The sequence below is a fragment of the Echinops telfairi genome, unplaced genomic scaffold (assembly GCF_000313985.2).
Source record: "Echinops telfairi isolate 266 unplaced genomic scaffold, ASM31398v2 ScPeMD7_443;HRSCAF=831, whole genome shotgun sequence".
In the NCBI taxonomy this organism is placed as follows: domain Eukaryota; kingdom Metazoa; phylum Chordata; class Mammalia; order Afrosoricida; family Tenrecidae; genus Echinops; species Echinops telfairi.
Window position 1 is genome coordinate 17,951,042 of NW_022104341.1, and position 11,915 is coordinate 17,962,956.

General features: G+C 41.1%; 1 non-coding gene and 1 pseudogene across 1 annotated transcript; one reads left to right on the forward strand and one right to left on the reverse strand.

The window, feature by feature from the left end:
* LOC101647062 overlaps positions 1–7,514 on the forward strand; it is a 55,785-nt pseudogene extending 48,271 nt beyond the window's left edge.
* Positions 3,464–3,599, reverse strand: LOC115870207. Its single transcript, XR_004046578.1, has one exon. It is a non-coding gene; the product is annotated as a small nucleolar RNA SNORA71 (small nucleolar RNA).
* Positions 7,515–11,915: the final 4,401 nt, after the last annotated feature.

The window sequence follows — 11,915 nt, forward strand, 5'->3', positions numbered from 1 at the left end:
CTCGCGGTACCAGGACATCCTTGTCTTCCGCAGTAAAACGTAAGGTAACGTGCTGGTGTTGGACGGCGTCATCCAGCGCACAGAGAGGGACGAGTTCTCCTACCAGGAGATGATCGCCAACCTGCCCCTCTGCAGCACCCCAACCCACGCAAGGTGCTGCGCATCGGGGGTGGGGATGGAGGCGTCCTGCGGGAAGTCGTGAAGCACCCCTCCTTGGAGGCCGTGGTCCAGTGTGAGACTGACGAGGATGTCATTCAAGTCTCTAAGAAGTTCCTACAGGGCATGGCTGTTGGCTACTCGAGCCCAAAACTGACCCTGCACGCACGTCGGCGACGGTTTTGAGTTCATGAAGCAGAACCAGGATGCCTTTGACGTCATCATCACGGACTCCTCAGACCCCATGGGGCCTGCTGAGAGCCTCTTCAAGGAGTCCTACTACCAGCTCCTGAAGACGGCCCTCAAGGAGGATGGCATTCTCTGTTGCCAAGGCGAGTGCCAGTGGCTGCACCTGGACTTGATCAAGGAGATGCGGCTGTTCCCCGTGGTGGCCTACGCCTACTGCACCATCCCCACCTACCCCAGCGGCCAGATCGGCTTCATGCTGTGCAGCAAGAACCCGAGCACCAACTTCCAGGAGCCGGTGCAGCCGCTGACGCAGGCGCAGGTGGAGCAGAGGCAGCTGAAGTACTACAACGCGGACGTGCACCGCGCTGCCTTCGTGCCAGCAAGGCCCGGAATGATGTGAGCTGAGCCCGGGGCTGCTGCTCCTGCCGCCATCCAAAACCTCGGACCAGGGAGCCTCAGGGTGCCCGGACCCCCAGCCCCACACAGGACCCTCTGAGGGCTCTCACCCACCGACCAAGTGTTACTGGCCCCAGAATGCTGCCCGGCCTGCCCTGCTGGGCGGACTGTCTGTCTGTCTGCTCCCTTTGTGGCGTCCAGCCTCGACCAGCTGTGTCCAGCGCCTTCTCTGCCTTGTCACCCCTTGCTCACCAAACACATGTATTTATAACAACAACAACAACAAAGTCAAATAATTAGTTTACTTTTAACAATTGTACCAACATACAATTCACATAGGATGTATTTCAATCGTTCATAAGAGTTATGCAACTATCACTACAATCAATTCCAGTACACCTCTTCTTCTTCTGGTTAACTCCTCAGTTCCTGTCAGCCTCCCCTGGCATGTCCCTTAGCATCTGTAGATCCAGTCGTTGTCTTTTTAATGACCTTTGGCTTTCTTCATGTATGATGTCCTTGGTGGCATCTCGCAGCTCATCAGGTCTTCTGTCACGAGTGTTCAATGTGCCCATCTGTTCTAGAGACAGTCTCAAAATTCAAGTTGGATCTACTCAAGGCCTGGGTTGGGCTCTCATGGACTTGTTAGGATTTTCTTCAGCTTCAACCTGAACGTAACATTTGAGCAATTGATGTTCCGTTCCACACTCAGCTCCAGTCCTTATTTTGACTGATGGTAATGAGCTTCCATCGTAGCTTCCAAAAGGTTTAATCAATTTGACTCCTGTGCTCCCACCTGGCGAGGCCTGTGTCGTCACTACTTATGTTGTTGAAAAAAATTACTTGAAATACACAAAAGTTTGGTCTTATAAAATTCTATCATGTGATATCTGGTTTGTTCTTATCATCAAGACCATATTTTCCAGTTACCAACTGCCAATTTCTCCCCCAAATATCACTTTTCAATCACCAGTAATTATTGATGCATCTGATTGCATATTTGATCAACTTTAAACTGAAAAAACTGGTAGAATTTTTCATTTTTTTCATCATTGGCTTTAGTGGGTGGTGCCTAAATTTGAATATTAATTGTAAATAGTTGGATTAACTAGTCTTTCATGTAGGCATATGGATATTATGATGTCACATACAGCTTTGTACTTGAATAGAAATCTTAAAATGTTTTTTTAATGATGCATGCGATTCCATTTCACTTGGATTTACCATTCTTGACAGAATAAAATATATGATTTTCTGATACAAAATGGCCAATTCAAGTCCATTTCAGTTTACTAATGTCTAGGATATCAATCCTAGGCATTCCATTTAATTTTTGATAGGTTTCAGTTTTCCTAGATGCATTTTATCCAATCCATGTCTTAATTTTAATGGATATTGGTAGCCAGTTTTCCTATGTTGAGTCTAGCAAATGAATGTCCCCAAAGCTTTGCTCCATCCACTTCTAAGGTCAACTCTACTTTGAGGCAGCAGTTCTTCCTCCATTATATTTAGAATGACTTTCACCTTGAGGGGCTTTCTCTGGCACTAAATCAGATAATGTTCTGTTGCTATTCATTGGGAAACCCCTTGGAAATGAACCACCTGTTTCTTCTTTTGGGTCTGTCTTATTTTGGAAGGTCCACTGAATCCTGTCTACCTTGGGTGATCATGCTGGTATTTGGAATATTGGGGGCCTAGGTCCCAGTGTCACAGTAACACACCAGTCATCACAGTAGGACAGGCAGATGTGTGGTGGGAACCTTGCAATAGGAAACATTTAAAAAGCATTTCTTAAATGAGTCTTTGAATTTAGCTTACAGTCTCCCTTATGTTCCATGAAGATTAATTCACCTTAGACTCTAAGGTTCAGGTCTTTTTAAAACACACTATATACAAATCCATGAACATGTGGAGTACTTGGTTCTATTTCTAATTCCATTTGACACTGATCCAGAAGATTTCCTGGGTTCTAGTGTAATCATGTTTCTGTTCCTTCCCAAAGATGAGGTTGAGTATACAGTCTAAAGTGTAGTGATTCAGGATTTCAAACCTAGCTTGACTAGTTAGTTGACTAGATGAAGTAAGATTGCTCTCTCATTTAAAATTGACTAAAAAAGATGTCTGTTTTTGTTGTTCCGAAATCTTATATCTCATTTTTTTATGAGTCACTGAGCATCCTCGTTCTCTCTCTTTTTTTTTTTGAAACTAGTAACGTTTATTTTACATTTGATCACATACCAAACAAAAAAAGTGATGCAGGTCTAAGTAGGGAGATGATACGGTTGGCCACTGGCAGCGCGCCCCAGCCTACATTTCCCAGGCCAGGGGCCTGTGGCCCTGCTTTGAAAGGGCCACTGAAGACGCGCCAATTCTGGGCTCTCAGGCCTTCCTCTCGCTCCTCTCCTGCAGAGCGAACAGGTGTCCCATGTTGGGCTGAGGTGACGGGGTAAGGGTCTTGTGATGCTGCACGGTGGCAACAATCCCACTCTCCACGCTTGCTTGTTCCAGTGCCGGAGATCAACTCCAAATAACCCGGAGAGCGTCCGTTGTCCATGTTTCTGTCTCCGTGGAGTCTGCTTCAATGATCCACTGCTCAGGGAGCGGTGCTCCACGAAGCTTTCTCTCTTGGAAAGGCTTCCGCCGTCACCACAGAATTCTTCTCGGCTCCCAGTGGCCCCCGATGCCCCGGGGCCCGGAGGTGTTGGCAGGAGAGAAGTAGAACTGTGTGAAAGCACCGGCATTTGCAGGGACAGGTACGCCGAACCCTCCAAACACGGGAAATGGCTGTCCGCAATCGCTCTCCCTGCATCGTTGATGACCAGGACACGGGCAGTCCGAGGCCACTTTTGAATGCAGGTCTCGTTCTCTTTTTTTGGTGAAGTTATCCTCATTTTTATTTGGGATTCCAATCATACGAACCTCGTTATTGATCACCCTACTCCATCACATTAGCCGAAGGAATACAGACTATGTACCACATCAGTTCTTAAGGGCAAGACATTGGCTGGTTGGGTCAAATTCCGTTATTCTTTGAGATTCCTTTGAAGCTGAGACAGCAGAGTCCACTTTTTACGCTCGTAGAGAGAGCTTCACCCCCACCATTTGTGACACACATGCCGTCTGGTGGGAGATGTCTGAAGGAAGGACAGAGATATGTCGAGCCAAGAGTTAGAGGCAAACACGACTGTCATCTTTGACTACAAGAAACCATGTATTATAAAGATCAGCAACCTTTTACACTATTGGAGTAAAACATCATCTCCCTTTAAATATATTCATGTTTCAAAAGAGCTCCTGACATTTGCAATGAAAAGAACCGTCCATTGACAATAAATATCTTTAAGTCTATCCCCAGGCAACTTCCAGTGAATTAAAATATTGCGTGACTAATCCGAAAGCCACAAAATTACACTTCAAATGTTAAAATGTGTGGTTTAGTTTGCCAGTTTAAAATAGGTGGATGTTGATAAAACTTTAAAAATAGGCACATCTTCTATTATAGTTGATACCTTTTGATAAAATGTAGTTATGTTGGCTAAAGAAGATAGAGCTATACTAATTAATCTCATAGAGCCACTAGTTAAACTACTCATAGCTGTCAGTCTGCCATGCTCTGGTGGGTAAATGAAAGGCTTTGATTATTACACTCACCGTGTTGTTTGACACCATTCTGTTAGAAACAACAGGAAGGTGGGAGAAGATATCACAATCTGTAATTTGGAGATCTTGGATCCAGGTTGAGGCTAAGATTGCTACTGGACCCTGTGACATCGTGGAGAACTATACTGGTCAACATCCTCAAAGCTGGCATCTGTTCAGTGTAAAGGATTCTGTTTCTGGATTATTATCTTATTTGCATATCCCTTCTCTTTGCATAAGCTATTACTATGCTGACCTTGCCTTAATTTCATGTCCTTGAGTGGGTTTTGTCTCTTAATGACATGCTTCTGAAACCCTAGTCCTGGCTGACACTGCATTTTCTAGTACCTCTGCTCAATAGAGAACTGATACAACAGAGTAATTGGGAAATTTGCATGTCAGTGAAAAATAAATATTGTGAGTAATGGTGAAGGGCGTAGGCTGTGGAATAAAAGAGACTTTTATTTAAATCTTAAGTTCACAACTAAGTCGCTCTTAAAGGTCATATGAAAAATGTGAGCGATAAAAGCAATCTGATAGGGTTGTTATAAGTAGTAAATAAATTGCATATAAAGTGACCAGAACTCTTCTTGCTTAAAGTAGACAATCAATACAGTATATACCTAATCATTATTTCTAACACAAAATGAGCCCCTAAGGGCTCCTTAACTGATGGCCTGTTTCACAACAGGAAAGAACAGGCACTAAAACTATAAGTGCTTGACAGCTTGTCTTCTGTATTGCTGCTGTCCCTCTGTCACAGCTGCTTCCAAGACTTTCTCATTTTTAATATTAGAGGCCAACCATAGTGCGATGTATATCATAACAGCTTACTTAGCATGCACAGCATGCCTGGCGCAGTGTGAGATGTTGTGGTTGGCACAGTTGCTAGACCCCTTTGGAAGCCATTCCACTGCCCTTTCTTTTTCTGTATGGGCAGACCCATTTAGCTGCTCTGGGCTCACCTGCCCATGCCCACATATAAGACGCTTTTCAACAGAAGAAAACCCATAGCGGTCAGTCTCGGGGAGCCAGGCTTTTTTTGAGGAGCAGAACCATGTTGCATTTTAGAGAATGTGGTTTTCGATCCTGGCTTTGCTATTTTTTATTTGTGTGACACTGGGAAAATTACTTACTCTTTATGAATTTAAGTTTTCCTTGTTTTAAAACAGAATGATGTTGTGAGAATGAACTAAATTAATATCCATGAAGCACTTAGAACAGTGCCTGGCCCCCTGTGATCACTGTTATTACTCAGCTGAGACCAGCATGGTAGTTCATTAGGATGATTTCAGAAGATCTGGTTCTCCACTTTCAGTGACTGTATCCCGCAAGTTTGAAAACATTAGGAAGTACATTGACTACTTTCTGAGGCAATGAGCCACTTGAAATGTTCTCAGGCTGTCTAACTAGGTTAATATTATGTGGAATTTTACTTGTAGCAATTACACTGGAGGGACAGTTTCTCATTTCAGGACTCAAGGGCAGTATGTTCCCATCTTTTAATGAGGAAAGTTTTTTCAGAAGAGCTTTTGTGAATGATTGAACATTTGCGGGTTAACTCTTTGAAGGGGACGGTAGCAGTCATTATACTAAGAGGTGTTGAAGGTATTGCAAAGGCCACTTTGGTATAATCTTTTTTGAGGTTTTGTTAAGCATGCAAAATGCTATTTAAATTAGTGTAACTATTACCACTGCATCGAATGATTTCTGTTAGTTTGCTCTTTTTAGGAATTTTTCAGCCACAATTAGTAGAGTCTGTTTTATTAAGATGTTCTGTCCTATAAAGAATAAAGTTCCATTGTCAAAATCTGCTGAATCTGAAACACTGCTTTTGAGGGCTAACCCCTGGCCCCCAAACCCAGTCCTGCTGGATTCTGACTCATAGAAACCCCACGTGTGACAGAGTAAAACTGATCCATAGGCTTTTGTGGCTGTCAACTTTATGAAAGCAGAAGTTCAGGCCTTTCTTCCAAGGCACCATCAAATAGGCTCAGGCGCTCAACCTTTGAGTTGGCCATTGAATACAAACTATTTGCATTATTCCTTTGCAGAAAAAAGATGCAGGACGGAGTGTGAATCCATGTTTAGGGATTTCCACGAAGTAAATCGTAGGAGACACAGTTTTTAAATGGCCAATGTGAGTTTGGGTGGTATGACATCCTGCTCAGAGATTCTCGTTCTACACTGAAGCAAAGACCCAGCCGAATCCTGCCCCCTGGCTGCCTTAGAAAAGGGGCCAAAACTTTCAGCAATTTTGATTGTGTGAGGAAAGTAACACAGGAGAGGGTGTTTAAACCTTCATTGTTAAAATTCCGAAATGAGCTTGGTTAAAATAAAAGTTCAATTTGTTCTCTATAGATTAAGCAATGATGACAATAAAACAACTAAACTAAAGGGTAGATATTAAATGTGGAATGCCTAACCTTTCCAAATAAAATACTTTCTATATTTTAGTGAGAAAATTGTTTCTTCCACAAACCAAATTTTTAAAATGCTCTTATTAAAATAAAATTTTGGGAATGATGAGGGCAACAAATGTATAGATGTGCTGTACACAATTGATCTATGTATTGTGATGAATTGTATGAGCCCCAATAAATTGATTTAAAAATAAATAAATAAATAAATAACGGTAGTAACAAGGAAAAAATGTAATGTAGAAAAGTGTGCAAATTATTTGTGTACATTTCTGTGAAATTTCACAAAGTGAATCTGCCTATGAAACTGTTACACCGATAAAGATATGGGAACCCTTTCTCTCTATTCTCAGAAGGCCCTTACCCTATGTGGTAGACAAAATTTTAAAGATGATCCCTCAAACTTCCCATGGAACGGTTATTCAATCACACTAATCTTGGTATTAATTTGAGAGGAATTTGTAGATGTAATTAAGTCCCAAATCAGATGAGTTTAAGAAATGAAGATCATCAGAACAATAAAGGAGAGGTTGGCAAAGAATGATGGAGGCGGGGGGAAAACACTGGGAGGAGTGTAAGAGTGAAAGGCAATAGGAGTAAGTACTGGTATGTGCCTAATCTTGCAATAACAGAGATCTATGTGAGCTCTGGTGGTGCAAAGGTTACGTGTTGGGCTGTGATCAGATAGGCCCACAGTTCAAAACCACCAGGAAGTCTGTGGGAGAAAGACAGGGCTTTCTACTCCTGTAAACAGTTACAGTCTGGGAGCGAGCAGTTATACTCTGTTCTACGGAATCACTATGAGTTGCCATCAACTGGATGGCAGTGAGGGTTTTGTTTGTTTATTTATTTTTTGATGTGTAAGTAGCCTCCTAGATATACATGCAGGCTGAGTGAGTGGAAGGGAATGTGGGAGTATCCCTGCACATATATGCAGGTTCGACGGAATATTTGCACATGTGTATTTATTTACCTGTGCTGTAAATATATCCACGGATGTCATGGAACATACACCTTCAAAAGCAGGAAAACATCTTAGACAGAATCAATGAGTCACTGAGTCTGGGGACCCAGGAATATAGTCTCAGTGAACACCAGTGTCAATTGGCAGAACATAATTCACAAAGACTGTGCTCTCCATCCAGCTTTGGTGACTAGGAAGGGAGCTCGTGAAGCCTCATGAGTGGCCAGCTCCAGAGTAACTATTGGGCTGTCCCTGTCTGGAGGAAAGAAGAGTGATGAAAATCAAAGGTACATAGAAAGAATTAGTTCAACGAACTAATGGATTGTGCGCACATTAGTCTCCGTGAGCCTGAGATCAAAACGGAGATGGGCATGGCCTACCGCCACTAACTGCTCTACAAAGGAGGGGGGAAATGAGGAGCTGATACCCAGGGCTCAAGTAGAAAGAAAATGTTTTGAGAATGATGATGGCAACAAATGTACAAATGTGCTTGACACAATGGATCGTGATAAGAATTGTACGACCCCCCAATAAAATGATAAATAACTAAATAACTACATACATACATACATACACACACAAATAAATAAATAAAAGGGATCACATTAGAAGGATGTGAAAAGAGTGGAGTGGTGGAAGATGTGGAGCAAAACTCGGTCATAAAAGAGGTCAGGCTTCTTGGTTGGATATGGACTGGTGAAATTCCTGAGACTTTACGTCTACAACTGAAGTCACTCCCATGATTCAGTTTTTAGCAAACAATACCAGGTGATTAGGGGAACAAAGTGTATAAAGTTCTATGTGCTTCAAATCCTTTACTATCCTTGGTATTTTCCGTTTTAATTTTTTTTAATCTATTCTGGTCGGTGGTCATTATGCTTCAATTTGGCTTTATTGTATTTTTCCATGATGATTGATGTTGAGGCCCCATTTTGGATACTTACATACCATGTTGTTGGTAAGTGCCCTCTGGTTGGTTCCCAGTCCTAGCCACCCCACAGAAAACAGAACGAAGCACTGCCTGTTCTGTTGTCATCCTGGCAATCATTGCTCTGTGGAGCCCATTGCAACAGCCACTGTGTCAACCCATCTCGTCAAGGGTCTTCCCATTTTCCACTGTCGCTCCACTTTACCAAGCACGATGCCCTTCTCTATGAACTGGTCTCTCCTGGTAACATGTTCAAAGAATATGAAAAGAAGTCTCATCATTCTTGCTTCTAAAGAGTATTCTGGTTGTACTTTTTCCAAGACAAATTTGTTTGTTTCGGCAGTTCATGGAACATTCAATATCCTTTGCCAATACCATAATTCAAAGTATGCTTTTATCTTGATGTGCCTATTCATATCTTATAACTTATTTTGATTGTATTATCTATACTTTTATTAATTTATAAACTCATGCTCTCCATTCTGACTCATCACAGTTCTTTAGAATTATGGACATGAAGCTTTTTGAGTATGTTTATTAAATATATTTTCCAATGTTGTGTCTTGCATTCCTATTTTCTTCATGGTGTCTAGTTGACAAAAAACCTGTCTTAATATTAATGAATTCCAATATACATGCATTTTCTTCATGGTAGTATTTTTAATGTTAAAAAAATAACACATTTATTCTCATTTTTCTGTTTTATAATTCTCATCAGGTCAATTATTTGTTTCAAATACCTGTGTTTTAGGGTTCATGGTTCATTTTTTTCCATGCAGATAACTATTTGATCTCACATATTATATTGAAAACACCATCATTTTCAATGTACAGTGATATCTTTAGCATACAGTGGTGATTAAATATACATGGATTTCTTTCTGGGATTGATATTAAGTGCCACTGAGTTATTTGTATATTCTGGCACAAATTATCATAGTGTTTTGATTACATGATATGTGGTTATATGTAAATCTTTTAATGCCTTTTATCTTCAACAAAACTGTGTAAACTATTTTAAGGTGTTTATACTGTTATATACATTTAGAATTAATTTGTCGTATTACACCAAAAACCTATAGTGATTTATTTGGGATTACATTTATTTGTACATATAGTTGAGGAAAAGACATTTTAACAAAAGTGAGTGTTCCAATTAATGAAATAGACCTAATCCAATCTTTATGTATTTCGATCCTTTAAAATGTTCTATGGTGGCATAGTGGGTTAAGCATTAGGCCACTAACTGCAAGGTCAGTGGTTCAAACCTACCAGCAACTCCATGGGAGAATGATGAAAGTTTATGGTCCTATAAAGATTACAGCCTCTGAAACCCACAAGGGCAATTCCAGTCTCTCCTGTAGATTTCTATGAGCCAAAATTGACTGGATGGCAGTTCAGGAAGAAAAATTATGCTTGGCAAACATGTATGATTATGGAAGAAATTATACAATTATGTTTGACATGATTGAACTATGGAACGATATGATATATGTATTGGTTCCCAAGTTACAGCAAATTAAACAAAACAAAACAAAACAAAAACAATCCAGGAAAGGGGGTGGGGCTTGCACTAAATCCCAGCTCCAACTTAAGAGCAATCACTATGGCCCAGCTTGATACTCATCTTCATGAAATGATCACTGAAGATAATGATGCTAAAGCAAAGTGTGGTGAAGAAAGCAATGGTTCCCAGCTATCAATAGGAACAGTGTCTGGGGCCTTAAAGGCTTGTATTCAAACAACCAGCCCTCTAACCGAGGAGTCAACTAAGTTCACATGGAATAATCACACCAGCGTGCGTGATCCAAAGATGACAAACACAAAATCCGAATCTGGTGAGGAGAAAAGCATCGGAGCAAAAATGAAGAGCACCTGGTTTGTGGAGGGCTAAGGGAGATGGTGGAAGCCCAAACCCATCTGCAGAATATCTAGTGACACTGAGCTACTAGCAGATCTGCCCTACACACAGGCAAGTCTCCAATAGCCTTACTGTCAGGTAGAGGCCACTGTAATTTTGATTACACCGCATCAAACTTGATTCAGGGCCAGTTGACCACCCTATAGACGCACTCTGTATCTGTTCTGGGTGCAAGTATCTGCCCCTGGTTCCATGACAGAAATTTCTACCCTGGCCTTTTGAATGTTGATGGAGGGTTTTTTTTCCCTTCTTAAGCATTATTTGTCTTTATATTGTTATGTAGTTAACCTTACCACCTTAGCATGATTTTGTTGTTTGTTTCTGTTGGGTGTCCCGGCTGGGAAGTGCAGGAGCATTGGATGCACAATGATAAAAACTGATACAAGGAGATACAGGGAAAACAGGGGTTGGTGGGGGTGATAGGATGGGAAAGAGGATTTCAGGAGTAAATAACGAAGGGGGAAATGGGGAGGGAGCAGTAGAACAGACAATGATTGCACAACACCAGGGGTGGGGTGCGGATCCTCTAAAATTGATGTGATGATGATTGTATAATTCTCCTTGATATGATTGAACTACTGAATTGTATGATATGTGCCAATAAAACCGTTAGGTGGGGGAAATAAAAAAGAGTTACAGTCTCAGAAACTCCCAGGGGCAGTTTTACCCTGTTCCATATGGTCACTATTAGCCTCAACTCAATGGCAGTGAGATACAACTATATATATAGTTATATAGTTATATATATAGTTGTATATATATATAGTATCCAGAGTGTCAATCCATCTCCTGAGGGTCTTCCTCTCCTTCACTGCCCCTCTACCCTACCTAACATAATATCGTTCTCCTGATAACATTTCCAAAGTAAGGTGACCAGATGTCCCGCTTTTGGCAGGACAGTCTCAATTTTTAACAATTTGTCCTGCGTCTCGTGGTGTTTTAAAAAGAGTCCTGATTTTTGGAAAGAATGCATGACAAGCTAGGGAATGGCAGGAGAAAGGGAAGGGAATATACGGTTTTTGGCTGCCATGTGGCTACTTCACCAGGGTATGAGTTTTATATTATTTTTGTTAATTTTATAATGTTAAACTTTAATAATAACAAATAATTATTGAGAACTGATTATCGAGAACTGCTTTAGTCCTTACCAGGAACTAATGCTGCAACTGAACATGATTTTTCTACAGTAAATAAAATGTGGACATCAGAAAATTCACAATTAAGTGTTGAGACTTTGAAAGCCATTTTATGTGTGAAATATAATTTAACAAATTCTTGTGAAAAATTTCATGACCTTTTAAA